This window comes from Panthera onca, chromosome A3 (genome assembly GCF_046562875.1).
Source record: "Panthera onca isolate mPanOnc1 chromosome A3, mPanOnc1 haplotype 2, whole genome shotgun sequence".
NCBI lineage: Eukaryota > Metazoa > Chordata > Mammalia > Carnivora > Felidae > Panthera > Panthera onca.
In genome coordinates, this window is record NC_138341.1 from 6,015,214 (window position 1) to 6,023,917 (window position 8,704).

Sequence of the window (8,704 nt, forward strand, 5' to 3'; positions counted from 1 at the left end):
GGATCTGTAGGGCAGGGTCCTTGTCTTAGCTGGAATCCACTGGGCACAACTCATAAGTAACATGGCCTGGTTCTCCCTGCCAACGATTACGGCTATCTAGAAAATACTGACCATCTGTAGGTCGCCTTCAGGCCATATCGCCTTCTGATAGATGCATATAATGCTTCAAAATTTTATTAGAAACAGAACAGTTACATGCAATGAAAAGATTCTCTTTTAAAACAGAAAGTATAAAAATCTCCATGAACACCCAAGTCTACAGCAACGGTATGCAGATGAAATTCTTTGCCAGGAACTTGACTGTTAGTGATCTGTTAGGAATTCCCTTCTGTCCTTGAAAGAACGAACTTCAAAGTCAACCTGAAACCATAAGGTGAAAACATATGCAAATGTATAAAAACGAGCTTGCCCCGGCTGGGAAAGCCATCACCAAAACCAAAAAGAAGTCTCTGTTATTCGGACACTTTGAGACTTGATAGTTTCACAAGAAATAGGCAGGGGTTTCTAAGGTCTTGGTCTGCTCAGTCATTCTAGGGCTGCCTTATTTGTGGTTCTCAAGGCTCTCTTCATGTGTTGCCTCTGCGTAGGTTTGGTTTTTTTCTTGGTTTTTTTGGCCACTTTTCTACTCTCTTGATCATTTCAATACCAGCAGGAGAGTAGGAGAAGCAAAGAGAGATGGTATCATAATAACCCCCTTTTTTCTCTACTTGTGTTTATGATAAGAGGCTTTAGGGGAAAGAGTGCTCAATTCCACAGCTGAAATCAGGGCTTTGAATAATTCCGGGACTTCGATGATCATGCAGTGGCTCCCTCCTGTCTCCACAGACATTTGACTCAAGGCAACAAGTACGTCTTCAATCTATTCTTTCCCAAAGTGCTAGGCATTTTGAGAAATACAAGAGGACCATAAGTTTGATCCCTGTTTTGGGGGAAGCTTTTCATCTTTTGAGCGATATGAGATCTACACGTGTGAAATAATTAGGAACCATTATTAAGATATAAGAGGTATTCAATGTTCAAATTAACAGAACGAATGTATTCTAGAAATTCTGGTCACTGGCTTGGTGTTCTCCAGCCACATCTTCTGTCTCATCCCCAGCTACGGTGTGGGGCGGGGGGCTGACGGGTATGAACCCCAGTCTCGCCTTTGCATCCTTCGGGATTTAGTTCACGCCAGGACCAGCAATTTCACATGGCACAAAAGCGGTGGTGACAATGACAGCCCAAGACTTTTTCCTGGCAGAGATGCTCTGAGAGCTCTGAATGCCTTGTACCACCAGCAGCAAGACGAACGGACTCCTTGGTTTCCAGCTCGGAAGGCTTCTCGCTGGGGCCCCCCGGGCTCTGCACGAAAGCTACAGGAGGTGACTGATGTCAGCCTTCTGTGACCACCTCAAGTGACCTCAAGGAGCTATCAAAAACAGGAAGAACCGGAAAACCAGTGAAGCAGAGGCATGTGATATTTTGGAGCAATCAGATACGATAGAAACATAATGCATGAAGATGACCTAAGGGTCTTTCTTGTGTCTATTCAGAAATCAGAAAACCTCGGTTTTTACAACCGTAACAAATTATACCCCGTGACACGCAAGTATTTGGAGAACTGCTTGCAAGCACGTATATACTCTTTTCCCCTCTTGGATATATGATCCCCTGTAGCTAACGAGCTCCCCAGCAGCCCTTTGGAGCGATTGCAAAACTGGATCCCCACTAAGACCTCGGAGAAAGCATTTACTAACCTACTTTGAGGCTGGCTTTCTCTCAGGTGACAAAGCCATCGACCAGGAGGCGCCCAACAGTCGCTCTCTGGTCTCTGACCCCCACTGAGTACTCCACGCAGAGGCGCTTTGTCAAAGAGAGCAAAAACTTTGTTCCAGCCTGAAAACCGAGTTCTATGACACTTGTGGATTAAAACAGAGAGCCATTTTCCATTCTCTTTGCGTGTCAATTCATTTGCTGCACTGAAACTACTACTTAAAGCCGTTTGATTCGTAGCCAGTCTCCTCCTCATAAATCACAGCTGCGGTGTGGCGCTCAGGGCCCCCCGGGGGCCGGCGCACTTACCTTTTATAAGAGATGTGAGTGATCCTGGATCAGAGACCGCCTGACCCTGCCTGGCACCCCCTGGCTGTCCTCTGCTCCTCATTCCCGAGGAGGCTTCAGGCCTGGTCTTGGCAAGCGTGCCGGTTGTGTTCTGGTTTTATTTTTTGAATTAAGGAATGTCAAGATTAAAATCTTTGTGCCTCCTGTGTTTCGCTGGCTGTAGAACTGCAGCTGTGCCCCTGGTCCCTTCCGTGTCCCCTTGCAAAGACAGTTCCTTTGGGACGTGGATGGAGGCCGAAATCACCTTGGCGATCACAGGAAGCGCTGGGCTGCTTTCTCATTTGATGGGGGAAGCTGGCTGATACCCACAAAAGTTTCCCACAAAATGTCCTACCGGGACCCAGGTGAAGGATGCCCAAAGTCAGTCATTTGCTGTGCCTCCTGCTTCTGTCCAGCGTCTGCAGAATCTGGGAAGCCGGGCAGAAGTGCATCAAGGAGGTGAGGCCTCGAGGTCCGGCTGCAATGCCTTGGAGAGCCAAGATGCGGGCCGCCCTCACCCAGACTCTACCCTGGTGGAGGATGGGCATCGGGACAGAGAGGGGTGATGACGTATTCTTGTAGCCAAGGGTGGTGACAGTGAGTCTCTGAGCCCAGATCTGAAAGTTTATTTATCTTTTCAGAAGGCATACGATGGTGAGTGTCTCGGTGCAGTTCACACGGCCGAGCTGGTGTTCTGACTTCCCAGGACACATGACCTGTCTCCATGGCCCCTCTTGCTCACCTGTCTCAGTTATGAAGGTGAGGGTGTCCTGCCCCCCAGGAGTGGGTCACAGGAGGCTTCTTCTCCCTGGTGAAGGAGATGGGGAGCTCCCTCCCCATCTGCCACCACTGAGCCATGTCACCTGAGGCAAGCCACCTAAACTCTCAGGTCCTCACTTTGTTTTCAAGTAAAATAAAGCTCATGGGTTACATGTCAACTCTCTTCTAACTCTAGAGTTAAATTATTCTAAGACGTACGCAGTCGAGGAAACTGGATGCTTATGAGAACAGCGCCCCCCAGAGAATGCTCCAGAGAGCCAGGTAAGGGATGCCTGATCAGAGACATGTGGGAAGGGCTGGGTTTCTTAGGGTAGGACTTCTCAGAACCTTTTTCTGGTATCCTTTTTTGTTTATTTTTCTTTATTTGATAGAATTTTTTTAAGTTTTCTTTTAATGTGTATTTATTTTTGAGAGAGACAGAGACAGAATGCGAGTGGGTTAGGGGCACAGAGAGAGGGAGACACAGAATCCGAAGCAGGCTCCAGGCTCCGAGCTGTCAGTGCAGAGCCTGATGCGGGGCTCAAACTCAAAGATTGCAAGATCATGACCTGAGCCGAAGTTGGATGCTCAACCGACTGAGCCACCCAGGCGTCCCTGTAGAAGGTTTTAACTTAAAAATAAGACAAGCTCCTGGTAAACAGACAATTCAGATGTTTATAAAATAAATATTGATAATCTCTTCTTCTCTTCTCCAGTTCCAGCCCTGGAGGTAACCAGAACTAAGTTTCAATAGGTCTGTGCATCCTCTCCAAACCTTTGTATGTGATGACTCCTTAGGAGGAGGCTAGAGCATGAATGTGTCTCCAATTGTTTGACCCTTTTTCACAGAGCACTTCACAGGCCTCTGTCTAGTGGGAACGCTGTCCTGTTCTACATCAAGGGAAATCTTGAACCAGAGTGCAGGACTGCTTTTGATTGAATAGAATTTTTTTTAATGTTTATTTATTTTTGAGAGAGAGTGCGGGCAGGGAGGTGCAGAGAGGGGGGAGACGGGGGATCTGAAGCAGACTCCTCGCTGACACCAAAGGGCTGGATACGGGGCTCGAACCCACAAACCATGAGATCGTGACCTGAGCTGAAGTCAAACGCTTAACCGACTGCGCTACCCAGATGCCCCCTTGAATAGAATTCTTTTACCAACATGATAAGGAGTCTACACAGGTCAGAGCGCGACAAACATAACACCATTAGATGTCAGATCACAGGATGTTTTCACTCTTGACAAAATTTTGGAGAATCTCTTAAATCACCTGCAAATCATAAGTAGCCTCCCTGCAGGAGGCTTTCAGAATCCCCACTGGGGTTCCCGCCAGAATCCATTAGCTTGGACTGACGCCTCGCCTGTGTGTCCCTGGAGTCTCCATGCTGACAGTGAAGACGCTGTGACCCCAAACCATCCCTGCCCCCCACAAAGAGGCTGGCATAGGATGGCACTTTTTTTTAAATGTTTTTGTTTATTTTTAAGAGACAGATAGTGTGAGCAGGGGAGGGACAGAGAGAGAGAGAGAGGGAGACACAGAACCCGAAGCAGGCTCCAGGCTCTGAGCTGTCAGCCCAGAGCCCGATGCGGGGCTCGAACTCACAGACTGCAAGATCATGACCTGAGCTGAAGTCAGTTGTTTAACCAACTGAGCCAGTCAGGCCCCCCAGGATGACACGCTTATCTTAATATTCCCAATTCCCAGAGCACCCCTGATTTCTAGCAGGTGCTCAGTAAGCACTGTTGAACTCCTGGATGAGGAAACAGATCATTCATTGATAAAATGAGAAAAAAAAAAAAAAGATGACACTGGAACAGTTTAAGACCCAACACCTGGATCGGGTCGTGGTCTGACCCTCTGTGTTGCACCTTGCATGTGCCACATCCATTTTCACAGACATTGTTTTGCTTAATCCATATAAAACGACTCTGAATTCAGCAGCATTCTCCCATTTTGCAGAGGTCACGTTTGCATGACTAGGAATGCAAAACCTTGACTCCGTAGCCGCCTGAGTGGAAGCCAAGGGGTCTTCTCCCTGCACCATGGTGGTGTCCATACTTTTCTCCTTCAAGCTCCACAGCCTAGTCCTTAGGGATTGAGGGAGGGAGCATGACTGGGTGCAGGGCTGCCCAGATTCTGGTGGCCCCCATGGGGTCTAGTCCAGATTTCAGAGTAACTGTGGCCTGGGACCTGATGATCTCTAACAGTTTCCCTCCATCAGTTCTCTTCTTGACATTGTCTGCTTGACCTCCCTTTCATCCTGCCTTCATTCCATTCTCAGATGGAAGTGCCTTCACTAGAGTGGTGATCTTGGACTTGCTCCAAACATAAATAGCAATATTACCATGCTATGACCCCAAACACAGGGAAATCAGAACGCCCCTGTTAGACCGAACTTGGTTTAATACTGAAATACAAAATCTCCCCTTTGCCCCACAGCCCTACATTACGAGGTGCACTACCAATTTATTCAGTAAACATTGGCTGGGAATTTTGTCTGGGCCTGATACTGAGCAAGGGGCCCACCCGTGAACAAGACAGGTGCTCCGCTCACCAAGCGGTCATGAGCCCTTGGGGAGGCCAAGCCCGCCTTGGAGCTGTCACATTAGTGAGTGGGTAAGAACAGAAGAAGGAAACATAGGTGGGGACAGAAAACCAACCGAAAACGAGATCAAAACAACAGCGACAGCAAAAACCCTTGCCATAAAATCCAGGAAAAAGTATTTTTTTGAGCGGATTCCGGAGCTACATTTAAGCCAAACTATAAAACCCCTGCTCTGGCCCATCCTTCTTAGACTCACAAGATGGGTCATCCACAGACAGATGCGCATAGAAGAAACGCATGACTTGGGAGGTCACATGGCATCCAAAATCCACTCAACTCTCGGCAGTGAGAGCAAGGTTATTCTTATGAAGGATATATGGAGAAAATTCTCAATATCCAAGGTTAAAGTGACACATAAAATGTTTTGTCAGAGCGGTATATAGGGCCTCATTCCAGAATAGTGCAAACCCTGCATTACTATATATTGTCCAGTTAGTGTAAACCAGGCTAAACTACACAGCAAGACCCTATATGAACTTCAACAGAATTAAAGGCTCGTTTCCATTGTATAACACCGTGGGGGGCAGACCCCAGGGGACGGGCTTACATGTCACGCCAGTCTACAAGTCACAGCCGTTGAGATCGTGGGGAAGGGCACACCTTACAAACTTTACACAATGACTCTCCCCATTACCAATACGTTTGTCTCTCTTTACTGCTCACTTTCACGTTTAATTGTTTGCCTTGATTCATTTTTATGGCCAGAAAGAAAGATTTTAAGTAAACGTTCTTCTAAAGCCAAACGATTCTACAAACTTTTTAATGACTTCTAGCTTTATCTCACCTGATTTTCCTAATAATGTAAAGGTTCTAAAATTAATGTGCATCCTGAGAAGACTTTTTCTCTTCCTGGGGAAGAAAGAAAGTAATAATGGTGTAGAAGAGAGTCTGTCAGTACGATGATTAGCAAAAGAAAATAGGCCAAGTTCAAGAGCACTTGGGTGGAAGTTGTAGCCTGTTTTAATAGAACATTGTTCATCCCACTTTCCCTCTAATAATAGAAATTATTGTTCTAGAAATGCAAATTGTGTTGTGTGGTGATGCGATTGATTATCGCTCTATAGATTTTGACCAGTTTTACATCTATTTGTAAATTCACTTCAGTGCTCCTGATGGCCTGTGTGTGTGTGTGTGTGTGTGTGTGTGTGTGTGTGTTTTGAATTCTCACTTGAGCTCGTTGTAACATTTTATTGGTTCCCTCGTTAATTAATGAGTTAAGTAAAATCTTTGATGGGCATTCATTTGTATTTGTCTAAGGGTTATAGGCCTTAAGGCTCTAAAGAATTCTTTAAAAACTAGCCTTTAACATAGGTCTACTTTTTAATATTAAAAATACAAAAGTCATTTTTAAAGAAATATTCCCCCAGATTTTGAAGAATTTGTTCTTATGAAAAGGAATTACTTAAATTTTAGAAACCAATCTGGAAGCTTTGGGTTACTTTACCAACAAGTAACTTGTGAGACTTTCTGATATTGAACAGTTTGTAGACAGATTCGATGTCCATAGCCCAGAGACCATGAATGCTATATGCAAACCGTTAAATGCAAAACCATTAGGGTTTTGAGTCTTTTGTAACCAAATACCAAAACTATTTGCTACCCAACCCGCCACCCTTTGCCACAGACACACACATCCTTCTTTGTGCGTGACACAAATCCACTTCTGAATGTATTTTCTTTGCTCAACGGTGCTTCACCTGAGGTCCTCCTTTGGGACCTAGTGGACATGTTGTATTTGGACAAAAGCAAACATCTCCTTCCTCTCGGTATGAGGAACTGGCCACTAAAGACAAAGAGATACATAAAGGAAGCCCAAAGCCTATGGGGGAAAAAACAAAAGAGCCAGATGTTCAAAATTAAGGGCCTGTCGGGGAGAACAGTGGTGGCCCTGACCCAAGATCTGTAAGAAGCGATATCAAGAGTCCCAAAGAGAAATTCACCTAGCAAGTCATTAGGAGTCTACTTGTTGGCTGGATTTCGATACGTGGCCTAAGGCTTGTCGGGAAGGACTCTTCTGGCATAGCCTATGCTGGTAACTCCTCAGAGCACAGCATCCAGGCACTGTGCTCTGCTCCAGGAACACCTGGCTTATGTTTACCCTTGTGAACTAGAGAACTGTGCCCTGAGAGGCCACCCATGAACCATCATCCCAGCCTGTGCAGGGCAGAGGACACAGAACATCAACGCATAATGGACAAGCATCCATAGAGCTGTTGCAGGATAATCTGCAGCAGTGACACCAGGTGATAGTAAGGGGCAGGTACGATGGTGGAGATTGAGCAACTTTCCAGTTCCTTCTACGGCTGACATTTAGAAGCAGAATTAACCGACCGTCTTTGGACTAAGTTATCCCTCCTTCCAAGTTTACACACATTTTGGAAGATACCCTCAAGAGGCAGGTTACAGAAGAGCATGTGCATGTGTAATAAATTAATTGGAAGCTTGAGGGCGCCTGGGTGGCTCAGTCAATTGGGCGGCCGACTTCGGCTCAAGTCACGATCTCGTGATCTGTGAGCTCGAGCCCCGCGTCGGGCTCTGTGCTGACAGCTGGGAGCCTGGAGCCTGTTTCCGATTCTGTGTCTCCCTCTCTCTGACCCTCCCCCGTTCATGCTCTGTCTCTCTCTGTCTCAAAAATAAATAAACGTTAAAAAAAAATTAAAAAAAAATTAATTGGAAGCTTGGAAGTGATATTACCACAATTGCACCTGCAGGGGTTAAAGCAAGTTATACAAGTCACTCTGGTTTTACTCTAATCAAATTCTACATTATGTTCTAATAACCTCAGAATGGATCATTTAAAAATCAGAATTGAAAAAAAAACAGAAGTTAAATACTCTTGGGGCGCCTGGGTGGCTCAGATGAGCATCCAACTCTTTTTCTTTTTTTTAACGTTTATTTATTATTAAGAGACAGAGCATGAACAGGGGAGGGGCAGAGAGAGAGGGAGACACAGAATACGAAGCAGGCTCCGGGCTCCAAGCTGTCAGCACAGAGCCCGACATGGGGCTCGGACTCACGAACTGTGAGATCATGACCTGAGCTGAAGTCGGACGCTTAACCAACTGAGCCACCCAAGCGTCCCGAGCATCTGACTCTTGATTTTGGTTCAGGTCATGATCCCAGGGTCGTGGGATAAAACCCCACGTCAGGCTCTGCACTGAGTGTGCAGCCTGCTTGGGATTCTCTCTCTTGCTCTCTCTCTCTCTCTCTCTCCCCCTTTGCCCCTCTACCCTACTCGCGTGTGCTGTCTCTAAAA

At 46.2% G+C, this 8,704-nt stretch overlaps 1 long non-coding RNA gene across 1 annotated transcript; it reads right to left on the reverse strand.

Moving 5' to 3' along the window:
• Positions 1–588: 588 nt before the first annotated feature.
• On the reverse strand, positions 589–3,048 carry LOC132688767 (uncharacterized). The gene is made up of 2 exons (XR_009614703.3): positions 2,065–3,048; positions 589–1,411 (listed from the first exon to the last, which is right to left on the reverse strand). It is a non-coding gene; the product is annotated as an uncharacterized LOC132688767 (long non-coding RNA).
• Positions 3,049–8,704: the final 5,656 nt, after the last annotated feature.